This window comes from Leuciscus leuciscus (assembly GCF_965113295.1).
Source record: "Leuciscus leuciscus genome assembly, chromosome: 5".
Classification (NCBI taxonomy): domain Eukaryota; kingdom Metazoa; phylum Chordata; class Actinopteri; order Cypriniformes; family Leuciscidae; genus Leuciscus; species Leuciscus leuciscus.
This window is the reverse complement of record NC_138729.1, coordinates 730,470-755,469: the sequence shown is the minus strand read 5'-3', so window position 1 is coordinate 755,469 and position 25,000 is coordinate 730,470. Positions and strand designations below refer to the sequence as shown.

The window sequence follows — 25,000 nt, the reverse complement described above, 5'->3', positions numbered from 1 at the left end:
GCTTTTTGACATAAAGGGTTCTTTAAATTGGGTCAAGAACAGTAGAGTTCTCTATAGTTTCTACACGAGTTTACAAGAAGTGTAAGAATACACTGGACTGTGTTGATTGGGACGATTGGTAACCTGAGACACTGGTTGAGTTTGAGTTTGTCTCCACAGGGACCAGTGGTCTGTTTTCTTCATGTTAACAATCAGAAACAGATGTGGTGGGGAATTATAGACCTGCGCGTGTCATCACTCATTCTGCACTTAAACACCGTACCTGCCAGATACATGCGCTACGAAACCAGAAATTATGTTTCTTTTACATGCCAACGTACATCAGAGCTCATAACAGCAGGACAGACAGAGAGAGTGGCATGATGCAGTTCAGCACAGCTTCACATGACAAATGATGTAAAATCTCTGATGTCTCCCTCTGATGAGTGTGTGTGTGTGACGTTTTAGCTCAAAATACCCCACAGATTTATATTTTATAGCATGTTAAAATTGTCACTTTTTGAGGGTGAGCAAAAACACACGTTTTTTTGTGTGTGTCCCTTTAAATGCAAATGAGCTGCTGCTCCCGGCACAGGGGGTGGAGCTTCAATAACGTGTGTGTGTGTGTGTGTGTGTGTGTGTGTGTGTTTGTGTGTGTGTGTGTGTGTGTGTGTGTGTGTGTGTGTGTGTGTGTGTGTGTGTGTGTGTGTGTGTGTGTGTGTTTGTGTGTGTGTGTGTGTGTGTGTGTGTGTGTGTGTGTGTGTGTGTGTGTGTGTGTGTGTGTGTGTGTGTGTGTGTGTGTGTGTGTGTGTGTGTTAGCAGCTATGATTACCTCATACACACTGAACATTTACAAAACTTTTAGCCTTTTATGTTCAAACCGGAGTCAGACAATGATGGAGAGACTCTAGAAGAAGTGACAACATGTAGAAGCAACAGGACATTTCTGAATGATTAGTTGATGAATTTATGCAGCTGATGTGGAGTTATCTATCTTCTAGTCATTGATTAGGACATTCTGTCATGATAATCTATAAATCGAGTTCCCGGGGGCGGGGTTTATGTAAATTTTAGGGTTTGTGATGTCACTAACCCGTGAAGAAGCTCATTGTAGTTCCTACCAGCCGTTTGTTGTAGTTCTTAAAAAGCAATTTCTTTAAAAGCAAATATCTCCCTTTGCTTTGAACTTTGAGCGTCGTAACTTTGCAGATGCTGTTTATGCTCAAACAGCAACATTACACACTAACTAAAGTTAGAAAACTTTAGAATAATGGTCGCTCCTTAATAAGTGACTATGCAGAAAGTAATGCAGGACTAATGAGTAGTATTACACTTCAGCTACTATTAACTAATATAGAAACAAGCTTAACTAATCAGTAAGTAATATTGAATTACTAATCACAGCATTAACGTGTCTGAGATGTGAGCAATTGTCTTTTTTTTACTCTCAGCGTTGTCATAAAATACTAATTACTCAAGTCACTCTTCAAGGACTATAGTGATCTGGACCATTATTCCATTATTCTAAAGTGTTACCACTAAAGTTAAAAAAGTGAGATCATAATCCCCCAGCTCTTTCACGGCCGTGTCGTGTCTCTGGCACCGTGTCATTGTGTTCTGGCCTTCACACACTGGTGCCAGGAAGGGTGTTGCATTCGGACACACACTTCAAAACACAGGCTTTGTCCAGCAGCCAAAGTTTATTACTAGTGACAGCTCTCACACTGGGGCAGAACACATCTCACCGCTCCTGACAAACAACCAGACAGATTTGTGTTGTTGGTTTTTTACCGTTTGCTGACAAACAGAGCAGTAAGAGAGGTCAAACTGTGACATATTTCCCCTCAGGTTCGGCTTGCGACGTGTGAGCTGCTGTGAAGTGTGTGAATGCTTCACATTTCTGGAGAAAACGGCCTTAATTCCATGCTTGTTGCTTTCGGAGAAAACTGGACAAAACCAACACGCTATCTGCCAGAATCAGAATCAGAATCAGAATCAGAATCAGAATGAGCTTTATTCGCCAACTAATTTGTTGTGTTTTTTACAGGAGCTCTTGGTTCATGCATACATACATACATACGTATATACATGCATATATGACATGAGAAAAGACATTTAAATAAGACTAAGGAAAAACATAAATAAATAAACAATATTAATAATAATGTGGTATACATCTGAACAGAAAACTTATGTCCAGCTTTGTATATTATAACTTCCTTACAGAAACTTCAATTAGATAATTGTTTCTGCCTTAAATTATTGCATTATTAGCTACCTGATTGTATATGTACATTTCTGAAATACATAACTTAGACAGTCACTTCTGACAACAGATCACTGTAAACTGTAATGTAGACATCCATTAAAGCTGCTTTGAAACTATGTGTATTGTGAAAAGCACTATACTAATAAATTTGAATTGAACTGGAACAACAGGTAAGAGCAGGACTCTCTGTGAATTCCAAAGTCAATCCTCTTTGGTTTATAACCAATGGCCTCTGAATGTTTGCAAAGTCCTGCAAAGCTGGAAGATTTAAAGGTTATTTAGCTGGTGGAGAGATTCTGGAGGATCAGTGTACCGAGAAACAGCAAGCTCAAAGATCTCAACCAGAGGGACTTGTTCATCAAATGAAAAAAATATGTTTAGTGTGAAATGCTTGTGTGATTTAACCAGTTCAAGAAACCCAAAAAGAGATGGTGACTGATTTCAAGACTGAAATGATGAAATGATCACCTTACCCAAACATAAAAACTAGAGATGCACCGATGCTAAATTTCCGCACCGATACCGATAACCGATTATCCAGAATGATGTCAGCCGATGCCGATACCGATGCCGATACCGATACCAATTGTTTGATTTTTTTAAGGAAAAAAAAAAAGATCTCACAAATAATGCTGCAAACTATCCAGGGAACCTCTCATTAATATTAGAGGTTAAATAAACAGTTAACTACAGAGCTATTATATTCAACTGCTACTTATTTCCAGATGTAATATTTACACAAATAAAAGCTGAAATGTTTGTACAACTCAGTTGCACATATAGTTTTCATAAACTTCTTGGCAAATTTATTCAAACATACATACAGCATATAATTAGCAGGAAATAAGCTCTTCTCTAGTGTTTTTATTGCTATCTAACGAACTGTGAACACTGGATAACTTTCCAACATTAAGTGATATTGTTCACAAGCTGTTTTACTGACATCTTTGCGCAGTGGAAGTGATTAGATTGAGTGATTACACGAGACATGATATTTTTCAACATACCTTCTGATGTTCATGCATGTTTTTCTAGATATAATTTGTATTAAAGTGGAAGAAATCGCTACATCGATCTGTCACATCACATTTAAGAGCGTCAAAACACCATTTGTTATTTGAATTTCGTGATCAAATTTACAGAATTGAAAGCTGAGACTTTGTTTCTTATCAGAAGTAACAACACAATTATTATATAACAGCGATTATTGGACAGGAGGTGCTACAGATAATCTTTGATGTAGGATTCATATGGTCAAATAAAGCTGGCATTAATGTCACTATTTTTTAACTGTTAAAGTGTTATTGTAGTGTTAACTTGCCCTTAAAGGGATAGTTCACCCAAAAATGAAAATTCTGTCATCATTTACTCACCCTCAAGTTGTTTCAAACCTGTATGAATTTCTTTTTTCTGCTAAACACAAAAGAAGATATTTAGAAAAACGTCGGTAACCAAACAGTTGATGGACCCCAATGACTTCCATAGTATTTTTTTTTTCCTACTATGGAAGTCAATGGGTTCCATCAACTGTTTGGTTACCGACATTTTTCTAAATATCTTCTTTTGTGTTTAGCAGAAAAAAGAAATTCATACAGGTTTGAAACAACTTGAGGGTGAGTAAATGATGACAGAATTTTCATTTTTGGGTGAACTATCCCTTTAATTCAACAAACAAGAGATTTACTTCACACACAGAATGAGTTGCAGTCTGACACGGTTTTTCCGCACCCTTTGATTGACAGGATATAATCAGCACTGATCATCGGCTATTTTTAATCGCCCGATACCGATAATTGGCCGATACATCGGTGCATCTCTAATAAACATGTGAATATTCTCATTTCAGTTCTTTCTGAGAACGACTGAAGAGCTTCAGCTGATGAACAGATAAGACAGATGAGGTTCATGACAATCCCTTTAGATTTATTTTTGATCGCATTTTAAAGCGACAAATTGTGAATGTTTAGTTTGATTTTGGGTGGATGGAGGGGGAATTAATATCTGTGTCATTTTCAAAATCAAATCAGAATCCAGAAATGGACATATATGCTTCTGCCAGTCCTTTCACATCCACAGGAAACGAGAGCCATGTAAGATCTCGCATTCATTCGTCATTTCTCCTCAATGCCGGTCCCCTTCACCTTTATTGCAATCTATATTTCACATCTGGTCCCTCCCAAGCAATTAACCTTGGTGGAAATCAGCAAGCTTTTTTCCTGTCTGCTTTTTTTGCTCCTGTATGTTACTTTTCAGCGATTGAACCGGGGGTAATGACTCTGAAAGGAAAAAGAATGTTCTTTCAATAGATAATTAGGGAGATTGGTTTACCAGACCCACTCAAGCCCCATTGAGACGCGGGACTGTGTGCCTGTTGTCTGCGGGACGGAAGGAGTCCCCGGAGACACATTCCCTAATCTTTCATTTCTCAAAGCAGGTGCCTGGCAGGTAGAGCAGGACCGAGGAAGAAGAGGTCAGGATCACAGGTCAGAGGTCAGGAATCCAAGGTCTCCAGGTCAATGGCCACTGCAGTGAACGGGTGACATAAAAGAGTCTTCCTACATCTTTGTGTGGTAATGGATTTTATTGCAGGAAATTCGTTCCAGAGGGGTTGAGCGAGCATTATCTGTTTGTTCACAGGTGAGGGTGTGTAAGCTCTCCTGTCACAGCTTCATATGAGGAGTCAGCTCAACTCTGAGTCATTTGTTGGTTGATTCTGCTGAAAAACATTGCTCTGTTTGAGCATCCTGACCATTTGACAAAAGCATGTTCTGACGTTTTCAACACAGTTAAATGATTCATAGGGCCCTATTTTAACGATCTGAAACGCAAGTATCAAGAGCGAAACGCAAGTAACTTTGTGGGCGGATCTCGGGCGCTGTAGCTATTATACCGGCGGGATAAATTACTCTCCGACGCAAATCTAAAATGTGTTGGTCTGAAGTAGCTTCATTACTCATAGGTGTGGTTTGGGCGTAACGTGAAATAAACCAATCAGAGCGTCATCTCACATTCCCTTTAAGAGCAGGCGCGCTTGTTCCATGGCGGCTTGCTATTATAACGGCGGATTTGCCACACGCACGCCAGGAGCGGTTCACAGCCGAGGAGACCGACGTTCTCGTCAGGGCCGTAAAACACAGAGAAGTGACGTTGGGGATGGAGAAACACACCCAAATTAGCTTCAGTTAAACAGGCGTATAATAATTTGGGTAAATGTGTAAGCTAGATTTATGCCTATTTTTTTCACATCTTCATGGACACAACAATGATTTCCCTCATGTGGTAATATTGTTCCTTGTAATTATGAATGGTTTGCAAAAATTGCAACTGCTGCGTCTGTGTAGATGAGATAAGCAAAGTGTGTGTGTGTTGTGCACACGCTCCATTATGGCCAAGCATGCGCCCTTAAAATAGCATCTTAACGCGCCACTGACTTTAGACTAGGTTTCTCCTGGTCAGTGGTGGAATTGTTTTCTGAAACTGCAAAATAGCACCAGGGAACGTTTGCGCCGGAACACGCCTCCTCTTTTCGCTGAACCGCCCCTGGGAGCGCAAGTTCATTCCCTAATTTACCGACGTGCGTCTGTGGAGGGAAAAGTCCGCTGTGCGTCGGGTGCAAAATAGGAATGATACATGCGTCGCTGTACAAAGTCAGTTGCGCTGGGTGCGAGATAGGGCCCAGTATCTCTCGAAACCTTAGTTCCAATGAACTCTTGCATGGTTGGAATGACAGATCTCATCCTGTGGATTCCACGTGTCCAAGATGTGTCTGGGATTGTATCTATGTTTTTAGTGTTTCAAGATAATAAAAGCACCACTTTGAAGGGTGCATATGTAGACCCGATATAGTCTGTGAGTAACACACTTCTAGACAAAATAATCTTGAATTTGGTTACATGTCGTTTTTACAAAAATAACTTGCGAGATGTAAGATATTCCATCATGTAAGCAAAGTAAAGAGTGATTGCTGGGTAATGTTGTGGAGAAAGGTGCTTTTTGGCCAATCCGCACATATAGAGTGATGCATAATAACCAATAAAAGTGAGCAGCTTTCTGTGTGACAGTATTCCTCCAGTTCTGTATTGAGTGAAAGTGAAAACGACATGTGAAATACAAGTATGGGAACTCATACTCAGAAGTTGTCCTTTGCATTCAACCCATCCAAGTTAGTGCACACACATTAGGAGCAGTGAGTAGTGAACACACACACACACACACTCGGGTTCCCATGTGGATTCCATGCATACCAGATGTGGGCCGGATCTGGGCCGACACTAAGTTGCTGTCTGAGTCGCTAACCATTAGCAAAACCCATCGTTTAATGTAGTTTATGTGTCTATGTGGTGTTTTTAATATGCCGTAAGACAAACCATGTGTAAGTTCATAAGTCGACAGCATTGCTGAGTATTTCCTCCTTAAAACTACAGTGAACCAAAGACAGTCTCAAACACGCTTTGAAATCGCTGGTGTTTCTGACGTCACAAACTACCTTGTAACCAATCAGATCAACGTGTGATCGTCAACCAGTGGATCTCTGAGCTGAGTGAGTGAGTGGAGGCGGGGCTCATTTGCATATTCATAGAGCCGCGCATACTAAATGAGGCAAGGGTGTCAAGTTACATTCAAGATATTTTAAGGCATGAAGACATTTCTTTATTAAAAATGTTTAAATAGTTTTGAGAACATTATTAAACTTTGAACGAACACTCTATTAACGTTACTTGAAGAACATTTGTTCAGAGTCTTGCCAGAAGAGTTGCATGACTACATGAAAGCACACTTGGCAATGAAGCTCTTTTTGATTCTGAAAATATCTACTTTATGAGCCAGTGAGTAAATCCAGGGTTTCACCTCGTCCACAGCGAGGCGACACTGGTTTGGCAGACGTGAGGAGGATTCTCCACATATACCAACACACATACATTCCCCAGGGAGAGAAGCATCAGCTCACACTGGACCAGAACCTGACACTGGATCTCTTCAGCTTCAGGTCCAGCACACTGTGAGCTAATACAGATCGGGTTACGCTTCAACGACATAGACTAGGGCCATGTCCACACTAATACGGTTTCATTTGAAAAGCCTCTTTTTCTCTCCGTTTCTCTTCTGTTCACACTGAGACGGCACACTGAAACGGCACACTGAAACGAAAACACTGTTTTCAAATGTATCCGGATGAATGTAGACGTGGCCTAGTTTTGTTTTCGCAGTCCACTGGGACCTTATCGACAAAGCTCTGGTTATAAATTTCTTTAACATATCGGACGAGCAAGCATATGCTACTTATAGGAATAGCGCTGAATATTGCCCAGAGAGGTCAAAGGGCTGTGAAGGTCAAAGGTTTCGTCCTCCCCTCATCATAAAGTGCATTATCATCTTCTCCATGGCCGTGTGATCCAGATGGTGGAGTAAGATCAAGACAGCTTGTAAACCATCTTGGGAAACAAAATTGCCATAGAGCATATTTGATTCATCATATTTCAAAAAGGGAATCATTTGAGCCTCGCCTTTCTAGGATAACAGGAGAGATAATGTTACCAAACTGAGTCAGACTGAACGTGGAAATATTCTGTTTATATTCTTCTCTGTGGTGTGGTTCCTAGAAATGAATAAAGCTATTAATGAAGGAGGGAATGGTACGCGTTAAACTGATTTAACATGCTATTGGTAAACCCAGCGATCTGTGTGTTAAAGAGACTCTTTGTGAAGGAAGTGATCTTCAGCTCATTATTCATGAGAGTTTGTTGCCATCATCAGAATCACCTGCTAAAGACTTTATTAATCGTGTTTGATTAATATTCTGTCATCTGAACATATTCCATTTCTAGCCATTCCATAAAAGGATAATTTACCAAGTAATAACAATAACAAAATCACATGTTTCTTAAGCCATCCCAGAAAACTAAAATAAGTTCTAGGGATGTTTCACTAACGTTCCCATTAAAATATGTAAATTGTATTTCTCAATGTTTTCTAAAAGTTCAAAACGTCCAAAACGTTTTAGAAATGTTTCTTCTTGGTTATATGAACGTTAAGGGAACATTACATTGTATCATTCTTCAAACATTATGGGAATGTTACTTTTGAATGTTCTTTGAACGTTCTGAAACATGTAACATTTAAGAACTGTTAGATGAACGTCCAACTGAAACATTTCAGAAACAAATGTTGTATAACTTTGAACAAACGTTGTATTAAAGTTTCTAGAAGAACGTGTTCATGACTTGTCATGTTGACATGTTCTTAAAAATATACATTATTGAAGTTATTTATTTGGATGTTATTATGATTATAATAATATTATAGTTGCTAATACTTTATTGTAATGTATGCATGTTTATGTTTCATGTGTTTTCAAGTGCACACAGATCTATACACACATTATATAGAAAAGTGTCAGAAAATCAGCTTACAGTGAGCAGAAGTCTGGAGTCTGTGCATGTACAAAAGATTAAGTCATTTTAAGTAATAAATGTATACTTTATAAGAAAAGTTGTTAAATCATGGAGTACTTTCCATAAGATCATCTCTCAATGCAAATCAAACCAGCTATTAGGCTAACTGAAATAAAACCATGCCAGTCTCTAGGTATGGTCTAGGCTATGTGAGGATGTGGGGCTATTTTAATTCCAAAGGCCAAGGGAACTTTATCAGGATGCATAGTATCCCGGATCCATGAAGTAACTGGCCTTTAAAAATAAAAATCTGCCTGCCTCTATGGGAATTTAACATAGGGGTGTCCAGACTTATGCACCCTGTATTTTAAGGAAGAACATTTATTTCTGAAGCATTATTCATTCACAAAGAAAATTGGTGTCCTTAAAGGTTGGTTTTTTCCCAAATTTTTTTTTAATTAAGGCATTAAGTTCAATTTCCAAAAGATGATTTTTTATTCCTCTTTTTAGTCAACTTTAGCATGGGTGTCTAAACTTATGCATAGCACTGTATATTTAAAGCTTCAATAATCACTCTAATTCTATGAGAACCCTAGTTTAAAAAAATATATACTAAAATGTATTTGAAATACATACATTTTATGCTAAGTATAATGCAAATACATTTACATATTTATGTACTTAATAAAAATACCCTGAAATTGTACTTTTGGTATAAACTGGTAAAGTCTGCTAAATTGGCAGCTAATTTTGTACTTAATGTACTTTGATTGTGCAGAAGTTCAACTAAAGATATAGTGAAGTACAGCATGACTGTGTTAAAGTGGAACTGTTGCAAGAATACTTTACGTACACTTTAAATATCTTGCATATAAAGATTGATATCATACAATCCTTATTTATATTGATTTTAAAACACATTTTAGGCTTAATATTAATAAATGTGCATTGTGAAATAAAGAAGTACTCCAAATAAAGTTGAATTATAATGTTATATCAGTAAGTCTCAAGCAGTATGTCAACAAATATGTTAATGGATTTGAAGTAAACTTAAATGTATTTTAATTATGTTATAGGTTTTATTGTATACATTTTTTACTAAAGTTCCACAGCACAACTCGTCAAAACAAATGTATGTATTTTTATAGAGGAAATAATAAAAAAATATAGAAAAATTATCATTATTATTAGTTCTACTCCACTTCACTGGGTTGCTAAAATCCGCCGTGTGAATGTGATGTGGACTAGACTAACACTGGTGGAGTCCACTTTAAAGTCCAGCTGCAAAGTCAATGCAATGATTGTTTGTGTTTGTTTTCTCTCAGTTTGATCAGTAAAAGAGACTGAACTCTATTCTCAACAGCCTTTAAAAGCCAATAACAAACATCAGAGACACGTCAACATGTTAGATCACTGAAACACTAACTTCAAATCTCCTTCTTGCTCACGGGTCAGTCCGGATCACTGTCTGGCACTGCTTGGGGTTTCAGATTGTGTTTGTGTGAGGAAAGCATGGATGTAAACATGTTAAACCCGTAGTTTCACAAAAACATGGATATATTGTGCTGAACTGTCCTCGTGACCACACTGATTCCTCAAGCGTCTAGTCCACTGTCCTTAATCTCATTACGCTCATCCAGATCCTCCACTGTCTCCTCGCACTGGCTAGACGTCTCATTAACATGCTAAACACTGAGACCGAGGAACAGGCCCTGGTTCGGTCAATAGCCCACAGGAGGAATGTGTGCACATCTCATGATAACATCAGTCTCCGAGCAGACAGCGCCACGGTCCGTGACACACACGTTTATGGACGTCTATCTGCACCCCTGATCAACACGAAAGCCTCTGAGACCAGGAGACGCGAGCCCTGCGTTTCAACCGGTGTAAATCAGCCCTATCAGCGAGAGGAACGTCACCTCAGGTGCTCTCAGGTGAAGCGATTGAGATCTCGCTCCAGCGGCTGAAAGGCTCTTAGCGTTAGCGTGTTTGTGGCTCTTCTGCGAGGCTTCGGCACTGGCTCTCATCTGTGTGCAAATACACATCAAACTTTCCCTCAGAAATCTGGACACACTTACTATTTACTACATTGCAGATCAGTCACTGAGAAAAAAAATATTGAAAGTGAATTACTTACAGTGTTGTTAACAAAAGCTAAAACTGCTAAAAATCGTTAATTCAGTAGTTGAAAAATATATATATATGTATTAGGTAAAAAAAACTGATTGAAACAAATTGAAGGTGAAACACTAAAATAACCAAAACTGAAATTAAATAAAATGTGTATATATATATATACATTTTATACACCCTAACCCTATACATAACAAAACCGCTAAAACTTAGAATAAAATATAAATATGAAAAAATTAGTTAGGATTATGAAATATCTGAAATAAATCATTTTAAGGTGAAATACTAAAATAAAATAAAAATAAAACTGAAAAAAAAAATGTTTTAAAGTTATATATAATAATGATAGTGACAAAACCACTAAAACTAGAAGAAGCTGTTATAAATGTCTCTGAAACAGTGACCCAGATGTGGACCGGATCTGGGCCGACACTGTATGGCTGTCTGGGTCTCACTCACTGTCCTGTCTAATAAATGACAAATGACACAAAATGAATAATTAATCCAATGTAACATCATTAAAAATCCTATTATTAAAGCTGTAGTGTGTAATTTCTGCACCAAATGAAATACTGATTGTTTTCAAACAGGTTTCCCCAACAATCAGATGATCTCGGCCCAAACTCACGAGTCAATCAGCGCGTCAACATGAACTCTAACAAAGTTATGAACAAACGTTCTCAATAGAACATTTGCTCAAAGTTATCTGGTCTTTAATAATGTTCTCAAAACGTTAATACAAAAAACATTATTCGTACATCAATTATGGAACGTTTTTTCCGGAAACATTTCAGTCGGACGTTCATCAAACGTTTTTTTTTTAAATGTTACTTGTTTCAGAACGTTCAGAGAACATTCAAATGTAACGTTGCAATAATGTTTGAAGAATGATACAATTGTATTTTTAACATTCACATAACCAAGAAAAAAAACATTGTAAAACATAAAAAAAAAACGACATTTTTAACATTCAGAAATAATGTTTTGATAACTTAATGGGAGATGTTCTCAGAACATATATTTGGTATGCATCATATCACGTAAACTAGGACACATCGTTGAAGACCGCAGCTCGACTACACAAATATAAAGGTTCACAGCAATGCCATAGAAGAACCGTTTCTGGTTCCCCAAACCTTTCATGGATCAGTCCTTTAAAGAACCATTTACTTTTTTTCTAATCATTTGGAGAACATCTTTCCACCATGAAGAACCTCTGTTGTCCTGTTAGAGAATCTTCAGGAGCCGTCGATGTGCAGCAGCTCCATTATAAACCCACTGAATGCAGTATCAGCTGGTCTGAACGCTCGAACAAACAGATTAAGGTTTTGAGTCGATACACCTAATAGCTTCCTAATAGTGGACCCTGCACACACTCTAAAAAAGATTGGGTTATTTTTTCTACCCAAATCCTGGGTTGAGCCTTATGGGTACATTTTTGGGGTTATTTTTTCAGTGTTTGGGTAGTTTTTGTGTTACCCAGATCCTGGGTCAGATGTAACAACCCAGTGTTTGTGTAACCCAGATCCTGGGTCAGATGTAACAACCCAGTGTTTGGGTAGTTTTGTGTCACCCAGATCCTGGGTCAGGCGTAATAACCCAGTGTTTGGGTAGTTTTTGTGTTACCCAGATCCTGGGTCAGGCGTAACAACCCAGTGTTTGTGCAGTTTTTGTGTAACCCAGATCCTGGGTCAGACGTAACAACCCAGTGTTTGTGTAGTTTTTGTGTAACCCAGATCCTGGGTCAGACGTAACAACCCAGTGTTTGTGTAGTTTTTGTGTAACCCAGATTCTGGGTCAGACGTAACAACCCAGTGTTTGTGTAGTTTTTGTGTAACCCAGATCCTGGGTCAGACGTAACAACCCAGTGTTTGTGTAGTTTTCTTGTGTAACCCTGATCCTGGGTCAGACGTAACATCCCAGTGTTTGTGTAACCCAGATCCTGGGTCAGACGTAACAGCCCAGTGTTTGTGTAGTTTTCTTGTGTAACCCTGATCCTGGGTCAGACGTAACATCCCAGTGTTTGTGTAACCCAGATCCTGGGTCAGACGTAACAACCCAGTGTTTGTGTAACCCAGATCCTGGGTCAGACGTAACAACCCAGTGTTTGTGTAACCCAGATCCTGGGTCAGACGTAACAACCCAGTGTTTGTGTAGTTTTTGTGTTACCCATATCCTGGGTCAGACGTAACAACCCAGTGTTTGTGTAGTTTTTGTGTTACCCATATCCTGGGTCAGACGTAACAACCCAGTGTTTGTGTAGTTTTTGTGTTACCCATATACTGGGTCAGACGTAACAACCCAGTGTTTGTGTAGTTTTCTTGTGTAACCCTGATCCTGGGTCAGACATAACAACCCAGTGTTTGGGTAGTTTTTGTGTAACCCAGATCCTGGGTCAGACGTAACAACCCAGTGTTTGTGTAGTTTTTGTGTTACCCATATCCTGGGTCAGACGTAACAACCCAGTGTTTGTGTAGTTTTCTTGTGTAACCCTGATCCTGGGTCAGACATAACAACCCAGTGTTTGTGTAGTTTTCTTGTGTAACCCTGATCCTGGGTCAGACGTAACAGCCCAGTGTTTGTGTAGTTTTCTTGTGTAACCCTGATCCTGGGTCAGACGTAACAGCCCAGTGTTTGTGTAGTTTTCTTGTGTAACCCTGATCCTGGGTCAGACGTAACATCCCAGTGTTTGTGTAGTTTTCTTGTGTAACCCTGATCCTGGGTCAGACGTAACAGCCCAGTGTTTGTGTAGTTTTCTTGTGTAACCCTGATCCTGGGTCAGACGTAACAACCCAGTGTTTGTGTAGTTTTCTTGTGTAACCCTGATCCTGGGTCAGATGTAACATCCCAGTGTTTGTGTAGTTTTCTTGTGTAACCCTGATCCTGGGTCAGACGTAACAGCCCAGTGTTTGTGTAGTTTTCTTGTGTAACCCTGATCCTGGGTCAGACGTAACAACCCAGTGTTTGGGTAGTATCAGGGCGTCTGGAGTTATAAGTTCCTCCGCTGAACACGACACAAGCTCCGGCACGAGATCCAGAGACGTTACAGTGGACTGGGCCATTACACTGGAATTACTTCTAAATGTTTAATTTTTACATCTAATATTTGTTAAACAAGCTTAAATGTATGCAAAATGTATTTAAAAACTATATTACATATTCTATACTGTAAAATATGATACAAAATAAAGGAATTATTATGCAAACCAGTGGTTGTGTGGAGTATTTTTTTTTTTAAGTTTAGAAGATTTCAGTTAATATGTAAACAACAATTCATGTATGAAGTAAAAAACAAATTGCTAGTAGTAAAAATGAATTACCCCAGTATGCTGGGTCAAATAAACAATGTAATTTGCTGGGTGAAATTAACCCAACATGTGTTCTGTCCTGTATTTACCGAGACCTTGGGTAAATTGGGTTGTTTTTAACCGAGTGTCTCATGGACTGACCAACACAAACACCCTCCGACCGACAGAAACACACACACACACACACACACACACACACACACACACACACACACACACACACACACACACACACACACACACACACTACCACAGAGAGAGTTTGTAAGGGCCACTTCAATTTGTCAGATCCGTCATCTCTCACACATGCACTCTCTCTCCTGTGATGGACTTCATTGTGAGGATGGTCCACTCTCACAAAACATGAGATGTGTTCTCCCGGGAGTGAGGCTAATGAAATCAGGCGAGGCCGGCCCAACGAATGAAGGAACGAATGAAGGAACGAATGAAGGAACGCTCTCAGGGAATGAGAAGCGCTTTTAGCCTGAGCAGCAGATTTCTTTGAGCACTTCACGGGGACTCGTGCATTAACAATACTGTTCCTCCTACTGTCCACCACCACGATTGTTCTCCCTTGTTAATATTTTGCCCTAACAGTGCTTTTGATTTTATTCTGGTTTTTCTGCTGCTCGTCCTGAATCAGATTAGGATCGATTGCCGCACGAGAGCATACGCGGAGAGCCCGACAGAACCGCGCATTGAGAGTATTCAGGCGACTAAATAGAATTGTTTGCCCTTAGATGTCAAATTTCCTCCGAGACGAGAATGTCAATAGCAATTAGATTGTGTGCATTCGCTCTGCGAGAGCGGTGGCCATCTTGGTCCCAATTCAGTTTCACTCTTGCATTACAGTAACTCCATTAGCCGCTGCGGGGACCGTGTTCTTTTACTCAGCGGCTTGGCATCCGATGAAAGGTCAGAGCCTGCTGAAGTGGGCAGAAAGTGAATTAATGAACAGATGTCTTTAGGAAGTGAACGGTCTGAGTGTGTGTCCGTGTCCCGTCGCTTCCACAGGCTAACGTGATAACATGACAAACACGGTTAGCGGCCGCGGGACGCTCCCCTACACACACACACACACACACACACCACACTGCAGATTACACGCATTCGAGACGCTTTTAATCACAGGCGTTTCTAATCTTCTGAATGAGGATTAAAGCCACTCATTTTGTTTGGTTGTTGATTTTTTTGGCAGAGCAAAGCAGGGTTATTAGTTACCCAAAACCAAAACCAAAACCCTAAAAACATTTTTGAAATACAACAAATATTAAATCAAGTCACCTTTATTTCTGTTGAGCTTTACAATACAGATCATGATATGTGTTATAAGGTGCAGAATTATGCTTTAAAGTGCTTGTACATGCGGTGTACTGTATATAAAGGCTTTAAGTAAAGTGTAACCAAACTTATTTGAGTAAAGAAACTAATGTTCATTAAATTGATGTGCTAAAATAACTAAAACTGAATCTGAAATAAAACTGAATAAATACTAAAAACAATAATATTTTGTAAAAAACGGTAACCTTATTTTAAAATTCACATATAGTTTCTACAGTAATAACTATGAATTATGCATAATTACATGCAAACCCAACTTTAATCCTAATCCTAACCATTTGGTAAGTACATGTAGTTGATTATTATTAATAAATGTATTATTACACTGTAACAAGGACACCTTAAAATAAAGTGTAACAGAACAAACTATCTCAATGATACCAGAAGTCTTTGAGATGTTGGAAATCCTGGAAATCGTTGTATTTATTTCCAGGTGCTTCTCCGTCTGATGAACTCCACTGACAGGAATAAAAGAGTTTGAAGAGTCTGAGTCTGAGTCCTGGTGAGCCGCCAACAACAGCAGCTTTCAGAGAATAACGTTATTAGATCGAGCTATTAAAAGCATGTCAACTGTGAATATTTAAAGTGGTTTATTCAGCGTGTAGGAACGTGGACACACACACACACACACACACACACACACATTCGCTCGAGCTCAATATTTCGGCCTGATCATTTAAGAGCTCGAATCACAACTAATCCAATCATTATAAGCCTCTGGTTGAACTGGCTGCCACGGGCTCTTTGCTTAAGACTTGACAAATTGATCATTTGCTCAATAACCCTTACAGTCGGAGGAGCAGAACTAGCTGGTAACAGAGTGCACATCGCTTCCATCGGGCTTGAGTATATTGTAAAGATGCCGTTCCCACTGATTTACTGAAGACAGGCACATTTTTTCTTTGTTGTTGACACATTTATCAGGTTAGGACTCAGTCTGCTGAATCAGGACATCACGGGACTCTTAGAGCTATTGCTTTCGGACGTCACACAAACCTTTTTAAATAAACAGAAGGAAGGGTAAAAGTCCAAAATCACATTGCTGCTAATATCTGGAATTGGTGGTTTATAGTTTAATATGGGACATATATTTCAAACATTTAGCATGCAATTAAAAAAAATACATTTAAACAACATTTTGGGGTTGGTAGAGTTTGTTGATGTTGCTGAAAGAGTCTCTTCTGCTCAGCTAGACTGCGTTTATTTTGATTAAAAAACTGTAAAAACTGTGAGATATTATTCCAATGTAAATCTGCTGTTTTCTATGTGAATATATAGTAAAGTGTAATTTATTCCTGTGATCAAAGCTGAATGTTCAGCATCATTACTCCAGTCTTCAGTGTCACATGATCCTTCACAAATCACTCTAATATGATGATTTGATGCTCGAGAAACATTTATGATTATTATCAGTGTTGAAAACAGTTCATATTTGTGTGGAAAGTGTGATGCATTTTATTTTTCAGGATTCTTTGATGAATAGAAAGAGCATTGATCTGCTCATGAACAGTTATGCTTTTCTTGATGGGAAAGTCAAAAAGCACAATCCAAATCACACTTTTATTTTTATTTTATTTGTATAAGGGCTGCAGATTGTTTCCAATCTGTTGCATTAAAAGCATCAGGCCTTCTCCAGATAACCCCAGGTCTCGGTCCACAGGTGAACTCTGTGATAAAGGGAATCTTTCCTCAATTATTCTAAGCTAAATAAAGCGTTTCTTTGAAGCCATTTCACTTGTCCGTCTAAAACATGGACCGTCAGCTCTGGAAAACCCCGAGCTCCAGATGTTTGCTTCTGTCCAGAGACGGCCGGTCTGTGTCTGTGCATTAATGAAGCTGGACATTCATATCTGAATCTGATGGAGACCATATGCTGCCCGATCATATACGACACGTAACATTGACTGAGTCACATCTGGACGTGATATCATGACGCTGTCGCCACCTCCAACAGATGAGCGATTTAAGAGCAGTTTCTAACTTTACTTTACTTTACTTTACTCACTGACGGAGAGAACACACTGACGGGAACGAGTGATCGGGAAGTTCAAGGTTCACCAGACCTCAATGCTTACTATTGAAACTATACGTGAAAAACACAGGATTATTGGCAAATTATGCCATCATTTGCCAGATGCAAGCCAAGTGTTTGTGACTGATACTTTCTTTGCACATTAATAATACACTCTGTACTATGGCCATAACTCAAAGGAAGAAGAGAAACAGTTTAAGAGATGTATAGTGAGTCTTCTTGATGTATTCATTCTCTAATTGTCCTCCTCAAATAGACTAAGAGTTCAGTTCTACTGTAATCACACTGAGGAACTGATGACGATTACCTGGAGATTAATAGTGTGTTGATTTTACACTTAATGCTCTTCAGAATATGGATGTTTCTTGCTTCTTTAAAATAAAGGCTTCTGGTGAAAGCAATGGATCATAAAAGTCAAATCCACCAGTTTGCATGAATGAACCTCAAAAATAATGCTTTTACAACAAATGATCCGTATTACAGAAACACAGACTATTGAAATCTTCATGTCTACAGTCTTTGACTGAAAGGTTCAGTGGGTTTCGATATAAAACTCTCTAGAGTTCTCGACTCGATTTTTAATAACGCTTTATGCCCAAAAAGTTCCATGTCAGAGGAAATGTCTTAAAGGATTGCATGATACGTTCATGTTTAACGCGTTATTGCCATTTTTTCTACTAATTAAATATATATGAGCTGTTTAATTCCTATAATTTAATAAAAAAATAAAATAAAATAAAATAAAATAAAAGATATTAGTGCTATTTAATAAAAACTACAAAATATTAGTGCTGGGAAACGATTAATCGCGATTATATATATTTAGTATATATAAATACACACACATGCATGTTTATATATAAGACTTTTTTTATATATATAAATTTATATATCATATAAATTATGTATAAATATATATTTACAGTATATCATGCAAATATTTCTTAAATATAAACATGCATATGTATGTATTTATACAAAATAATTACACACCGTACACACACACACACATATTATGTACACGCAAACTTTTATTTTGGATGTGATTAATCGTTACCCAGCACTAAAAAATATTAATTAAAGCTAAATCCATGAAGTCATAGAAACCCATAAAAGGTTCTACATTTGAAGAGCCCTTTAAAGCTCCAGAACCTTTTCTTCAAACAATGAATGTAACATTTCAAGTTCTAATGGAATTGTTTTCATGCAATCTGTTCTAAAATCAAAACTGTTCAAAGTTCAGTTCAATTCAATTAAATGACTGTCATTATTCTGCAGATCAGCCTTTTCTTCCCTTAGAGAGAGAGAGAGAGAGAGAGAGAGAGAGAGAGAGAGAGAGAGAGAGAGAGAGAGAGAGAGAGAGAGAGAGAGAGTCACGTGTATCAGGAGAAGTGGATCTGATTGGTCGAACTGCACGCAGACACAGGAGGGGAAGCTGGAATTAAATGGAAATGTAAAGACTTTAAATGGAATGCTTGAGTTTAAACGAGCCATGAACTTCTGAACCTCATCTCCACCTGACAAAATCTGTTTCCCCGCTGACATATTACACGACGAGCTTGTAGCGAACCGCAGAAGAATGCGCTGTCTGCCTCTGTTGTGTCTCAGCGACTGGAGAACGGGAATATCGCAGATCAGTTACTCGGGAATGTCAGTCAGAGGATTCGGAATGTCGGTTTCAGATGTTTAATTCCTGTTCTCCAGTGTCCTTTACAAACTATTAACAGCTTAGGCAAATGCTCAGCAAACTAGTCTTATTAAATGTGCAGTTCTAATGTCCAAAACTTTAGTGTAAGTGTCGCGTATAAAGCGTACAAACACTTTAGAAGAAAGTGTTCAATGTGGAACCTTAAAGACGCTTCATTACAGGAGTTACACTATATGTGATCATTTTATGGATGTGGTTTGAATTAATTAATTTAATTTTTATACATTTGTATTAAATATTATGAATTAAACTGATCGTAAACAAACATATTGCTAACGCTATCGCAGAGTAACCACTCTGATGCTCTTTGGTCCTTTTTGACAGAACATTTGTTTGGTTTTGTTTGGGTTTTTAACTTAATCGAAATGGGATAGAACTTGGTAAAGGTGAATGTGAACAAAAAAAATCATTGGAAAATATTGAAGGTTTCTATAAAAAATAATAACACTTGTGATCTTGATGGTCCAGAATGCCGTCATGAGAAGCTCCTCTAGTGGAGGCGTGAGGTACTGCGCCCAAACTAACTCACTGAAAACTCGTTTTTTGAGATGTAAACCTCAAATTTGGAACACAACTCGTTTAGATGTATGGCTCTGATCTTTTAGCAGTTTTATAGTAAAACATGTTTTGGGGGGAAAAATTCATCATATACAAATTGAAAATAGTATTTTTTTAAAAAAATTTCATAGCAATACATTTAAACTTATGTTTTTATTTTTACGTTTTTTACTTTTTTCACTTCAGCAATAAGGTGTCACGTGTTTTCTTTAAAAAGTCCAAAGCATTCAAGATTTATGACAGCTTACTTTGGAAATGTCATTTTCATTAATATAACTTAGTACCATAAAATCCCCTAAAATACAAAATATTAGACAAAAAAGAAAAAAAAAACATTATCGAACTAAAATATACATTCATTTCATTGATAAATATTTGTCATTTTTTTGACCGCCACGCAAGGACCACCAGAGAGTTAATGTGAAAGTATTATCCAGTCATTTAAGACATTTCTCCTTACATATAACATCTTTAACATTGAGTCAAGGACCCTCGAGTTCTCTCTGGAACCAGTGGATTCTGAACATCAGCTCTTCTGAATCAGTGTTCTCCGGTGTCCTTGATCAACTATTAACAGCTTAGGCAAATACACACGCCTCATTAATTCCACAGTGCTAATCTCCCAAACATTTGTGTAGCATTTCATGTGCGTTGGGTTCGGTTGAGTTTGGGAAGATTTGGCTTGTCGCTGCATTCTCTCCAGCAGGAGCAGTGCCGAGGCCGTGTGTGTGTGTGTGTGTGTGTGTGTGTGTGTGTGTGTGTGTGTGTGTGCTGGAGAAAAACCCCATTCAGCCCTTCCCTCCGAGACTGTTCCTGTTCCATCTGAGTGTGTGTGTGTGTGTGTGTGTGTGTGTGTGCGTGCGTGCGTGCGTGCGTGCGTGCGTGCGTGTGTGTGTGTGTGTGTGTGTGTGTGTGTGTGTGTGTGTGTGTGTGTGTGTGTGCACTAGTCACAGAGACACAACTATACAGTCAAACTCAAAAAATTTCAAACACCAGATATTATATTCGATGTTTTTTCACTAGTGTGATCAGGACACTATAGTTCATTTATGTAAGTGAGGAGAGCAAAATAAAGTAATCTGTGACATATTATACCCAAATATTCTTCATACAGGGACTACCAGTGACAATTATAATCATTTGGGACTAAAAATGATTGGAACACTTTGAGCTGATTATGTTTTGCTGAAGTGTTTTGTCTTTAATTGCTAATGCTCTTTTTACACACAGACTGAACAAAATGAAGCATTGCTTGGTGATTGGTTGAGCTAAACTGGTATTATCTAATTGTGTAGTTAAATTTAACAGATGTTGAAGGTGTCTGAATAACATTTGGTCTGACTGTACGTGTATCTTCCTGAAGTAAAGTCGGAGGACTAGGGCTTTACATGATCCGATCCACAGTGTGAAAAATGCATGCTTGCAAACAGTCTCCAATCTTCTACAATCCTCATGTCATGGAAAGCAAGAGGCCTTGGTGTGTGTTTTATTGGTGTGTGTTCCTGCTGACTGGCGGGTGTAGTGGCAGCTCATTGATCTTTCATCAGGTCAGGAGCATTCGCTGTTTTATGGCGGCTCGCTGGAGCCTGTCTATGATTGTTCCCAGTTTCCTCAGATTGTTTTGCTTTCGGTAAAAGCCTCTCGAACTCCCAAGGAGAAGCGGAGACCACTGACATTTCACGGAGAACAAAACAAGTTTGCACCGTCGGTAGGTGGAGGGACAATAGCATGTGGATTTTGTGCATGTGTGTGTGTGTGTGTGTGTGGGGGGTGGGGGGGGGGTGGGGGGGGGTGGGGGCATGCCAGGACTGGATTCTAAAAAGAGTGTGAAAAGTGTCAAACCCATATAAGGCTTCTAAAGCTTGGCTGAGTAATGCCATGAGAATTTGACTGTTGTTTGCTATTGATGTTTCTGTTAAGCTGAAGTCGCATTAAAGGGAGTTTGCACTATTTTCTCCTCTATAGTGTCGTATATACCAGTGAAACGCTTCTGGAACAAGAACAAACGTGGGCGGGGCTTTATTGTGTCTGTGGGGAATTGATTGGCTGGTTGGATGGTTGCGGTTTGCTATTGGCTGATCTCATGTGAGTGACAGGTTATAGCCCCGCCCTCATCATCAGAGAAGAGATAGAACTTATTCTGATTCAAGATTATTAACACAATAATGATGCGCACCCATAAATCACTGCAGTATTCCAGAAAAACAAGAATGATCCATTTTGATTTCATGGTGACTTTAAAGTGTGATTGGCACACATATGAAATATCACATAAGAATTATATATATTTGTGAGAGCGCGGCAATGCAAGGTAATCTGGACACACTGACACCAATATCTCAGTGTGACTGGTTCCCAGTCTCAGGGGTCGAGAGCTGAAGACGGGAAAGAAGACTCGCTCTCGAGCATCAGATCAGTTTTCACTGAACCCTGAATATTTCATGCAGCAAGTCTTACAGTAGAAACCCAGATGGGCTATTGAAATGGAAAAGCTACATGTCCATAACTCACACCCCTCCTTTCACCCAAAGGGACAAGCTTCAAGAATGATGTCTGGATCATGTTTCTGGTCACACCAGGCATGTGGTTTATGTAACCTCCAGTCTCTGAGACACAGCAGCACAGAATACAGGTTGCTATTATGATTATGATGATGCAAAGGGTTATTATAATAATGTTGAATGTGATAAAGGGCGTGGGAAGTTTGAGTGTATATCTTCTATAGGCATATTTCATCCATATATTGATATATTGACCCATTTTACAGAAGAAATAAACACTTTTACGATTGGTATGAGTGAAGTAGCTATATTGTATTAATTGCATTCAGTTGTATTTACTAATTTAAGTTATGTATTTCTAAATGTATTTACAGATCTGAAATTAAACAGTGAAAACATAAAATAAATTAAATCAGAGACGGGAACTTCGGATGAGAATGAATTCACTTACCTAGTTGATTTTTTAAGGATTTCACAAAACCTCGGTGTTGCATATGCGACTGTATTTGAATGAATGAATGAAAGAATGAATTTATTTATTGATGCGAATATAATCGCAAAGTCCGATTATAATCTGAAGTTGTAGTTGACCTGAATAAATCCCAGTTTTCCATCTGTCACTGCCAGAATCTGTTTCGATGCAGGCCGAGACAATAAAGCCAAACTGAATTTCAATGACAAACTCACAAAACCTGTTTAATGCCTGAAACAACCTGTTGATATTCCTGATAGAGAAGCGGCTTATCTTCAACATTTCACGGCATCATTTCGGCTGCGCGTCTAACAGAAAAATCGTTTTAAACATAATAATATTAATAATCAGAGGTTGGACTACTATGGGATTTTACATGTTAATTCCCCTTGGATGATGCCTAAATGTTTAGCACAAAGAAAATAAAAATAATTAAAGCTTATGAGATCTAACGCTTAAAGGTCCACGCAAAGGAAATAGTGCAGAATTATCAGCAATTAAAGAATGAATCTGAATGGAGTGTAAATACATCAAACAATGTTCAAGTGAAAACAAAAAAATATTTTGTGCAATTTATTAAACCATAGCTTCAATATCTTTGCTTTTTTTTAAATATAAATATGCATAAATATGTAAAAGTGCACCGCGTGTGAGTCGGTAAATCACACAGTCCGTTTTAATCATGTTAATTGTTTTCGCTTCACTGAATGATTTCAGGTTTGAACCGACGACATTCTAGATGACTGTAAATTCCACGTAAAACAAACATACACATCCTATATAAACACAGTTAAAATTGTGATTTTTAAACCTAATTTTTCATTGATTAAAAATAAACTAAAATACCTGTAGCATACCACAGACATCCATAACATGAGAATATGAACACTATCGCACATGTTTGCATGAGTGAATATTGAAGACTTAGAATGCACTTGAAAGTTTAGATAGCCTACATGTAGGCTACATAAATAAATCGTTTATCAAATTCCGTGCAATTTGTCATCGTTTTTATCTGGCATCATTCCCATAAAAAACAACAAAAAAAAAACAAACAAAAAAATAGTATTCAAATAAAGAAGGCTAAATCATAATCGACATTATCAAAGATATTCCGTATTCATGCTGGATCAGATTAGTATATTTGAATGCACGTATTGTAGTCTGCAGTCATAGATGTTTCCTTCTGCTGAGGAACATAGGGAAGTATGTCATAATACGCCTTCGCTCGCCAACTTAAAAGGCTTGTTGAGAAATGACTCGCAGTAACCGGGAGTGTCTTGGGTCCAGTGACCCGCATCGGACTGCAGTCTATAATCTCATGACATAAAACACTTTCCTCCGAGAGCACAGACGCGCGGGACCGGCAAGTATATGGAACAATGTTGGCGCTTTACAATTCCGCTTTACTTCAGTTGTTGGTTTTGCGTTCGCTGAGGTTCGCGTTTATCGTGCATGTGAAAGCGGCGTTTTGCTGATTATTTTATCATGTTTAATCCGGATTTAGGGTGAAGTAGCTCACGGGTTCCAGACAACCTGGCTCCAGTAGTCTAATCTATGGGCTGAGACAGACAGGTGTAAATCTCTTTGACAATCTTTGCTTTTTGATTGCAGGAGTCATATCTGCAGGGTAGGGATCTGAAATGGATCATTAAAATGTGTTGCTTGTTTGCTGATGCAATATCCAGACTGCTGTCGAGACGTGTAATAAAATAAGAAGTTGAAGGTAAAATAGGCTGTTGGGTTAGCTGGCATTAACAGCCTAAATGTGTTCATTATTTAAAAGAGTGTGCGTCCATTGTATTATTTATGAATTATTAGATTTGAATCTTCATTTCTGAAGGCGGACAACAACATTAAATGAACACGAAACAACAGATGTCATCACAGCAACATTTGAAATCGCTTTTAGAGAAGCAGTTTTAACACCAACTGGTAGTTTACGACTATGCAGCAAACCATTACCAACACCCTAATGTATTTTAGAAGTTATACTGGATTACACAATCGCGCTGTTAACGGCTTCTCGTTCATCTTTATGGACTCTAAACAGAATATGCCGCAGACACTTCCCTCGTTTACTGATTTCTGTGCACTGTTTACTTTGCCTGGGTTTCGTGTGTGTGTGTGTGTGTGTGAGAGAGAGAGAGAGAGAGAGAGAGAGAGAGAGAGAGAGAGAGAGAGAGAGAGAGAGAGAGAGAGAGAGAGAGTGCCACGTTTGATTAAGGCTTGCTCCCAAAAGATGGCGATAAAAATGAGATAATGAGGTCCTGTGATTTGCGTTTTTCCCATCATGGACTCGAGCTG

General features: G+C 38.5%; 1 protein-coding gene and 1 long non-coding RNA gene across 3 annotated transcripts in view; both read left to right on the top strand.

Moving 5' to 3' along the window:
* The window catches only part of LOC309498253, a 236,190-nt gene that overhangs the window by 135,527 nt on the left and 75,663 nt on the right, over positions 1–25,000 (top strand). The gene's annotated exons all lie outside the window — the stretch shown is intronic.
* tbx3a (T-box transcription factor 3a) overlaps positions 22,277–25,000 on the top strand; it is an 18,223-nt gene continuing 15,499 nt past the window's right edge. The window contains exon 1 of one of the 2 annotated variants that reach the window (XM_082170128.1): positions 22,277–22,352. The gene's annotated coding sequence lies outside the window, so the exon portion shown is untranslated. Of the gene's footprint in view, positions 22,353–23,964; positions 24,060–25,000 lie in introns of those variants that run through there. The other variant, XM_082170127.1, reaches the window with a different exon arrangement.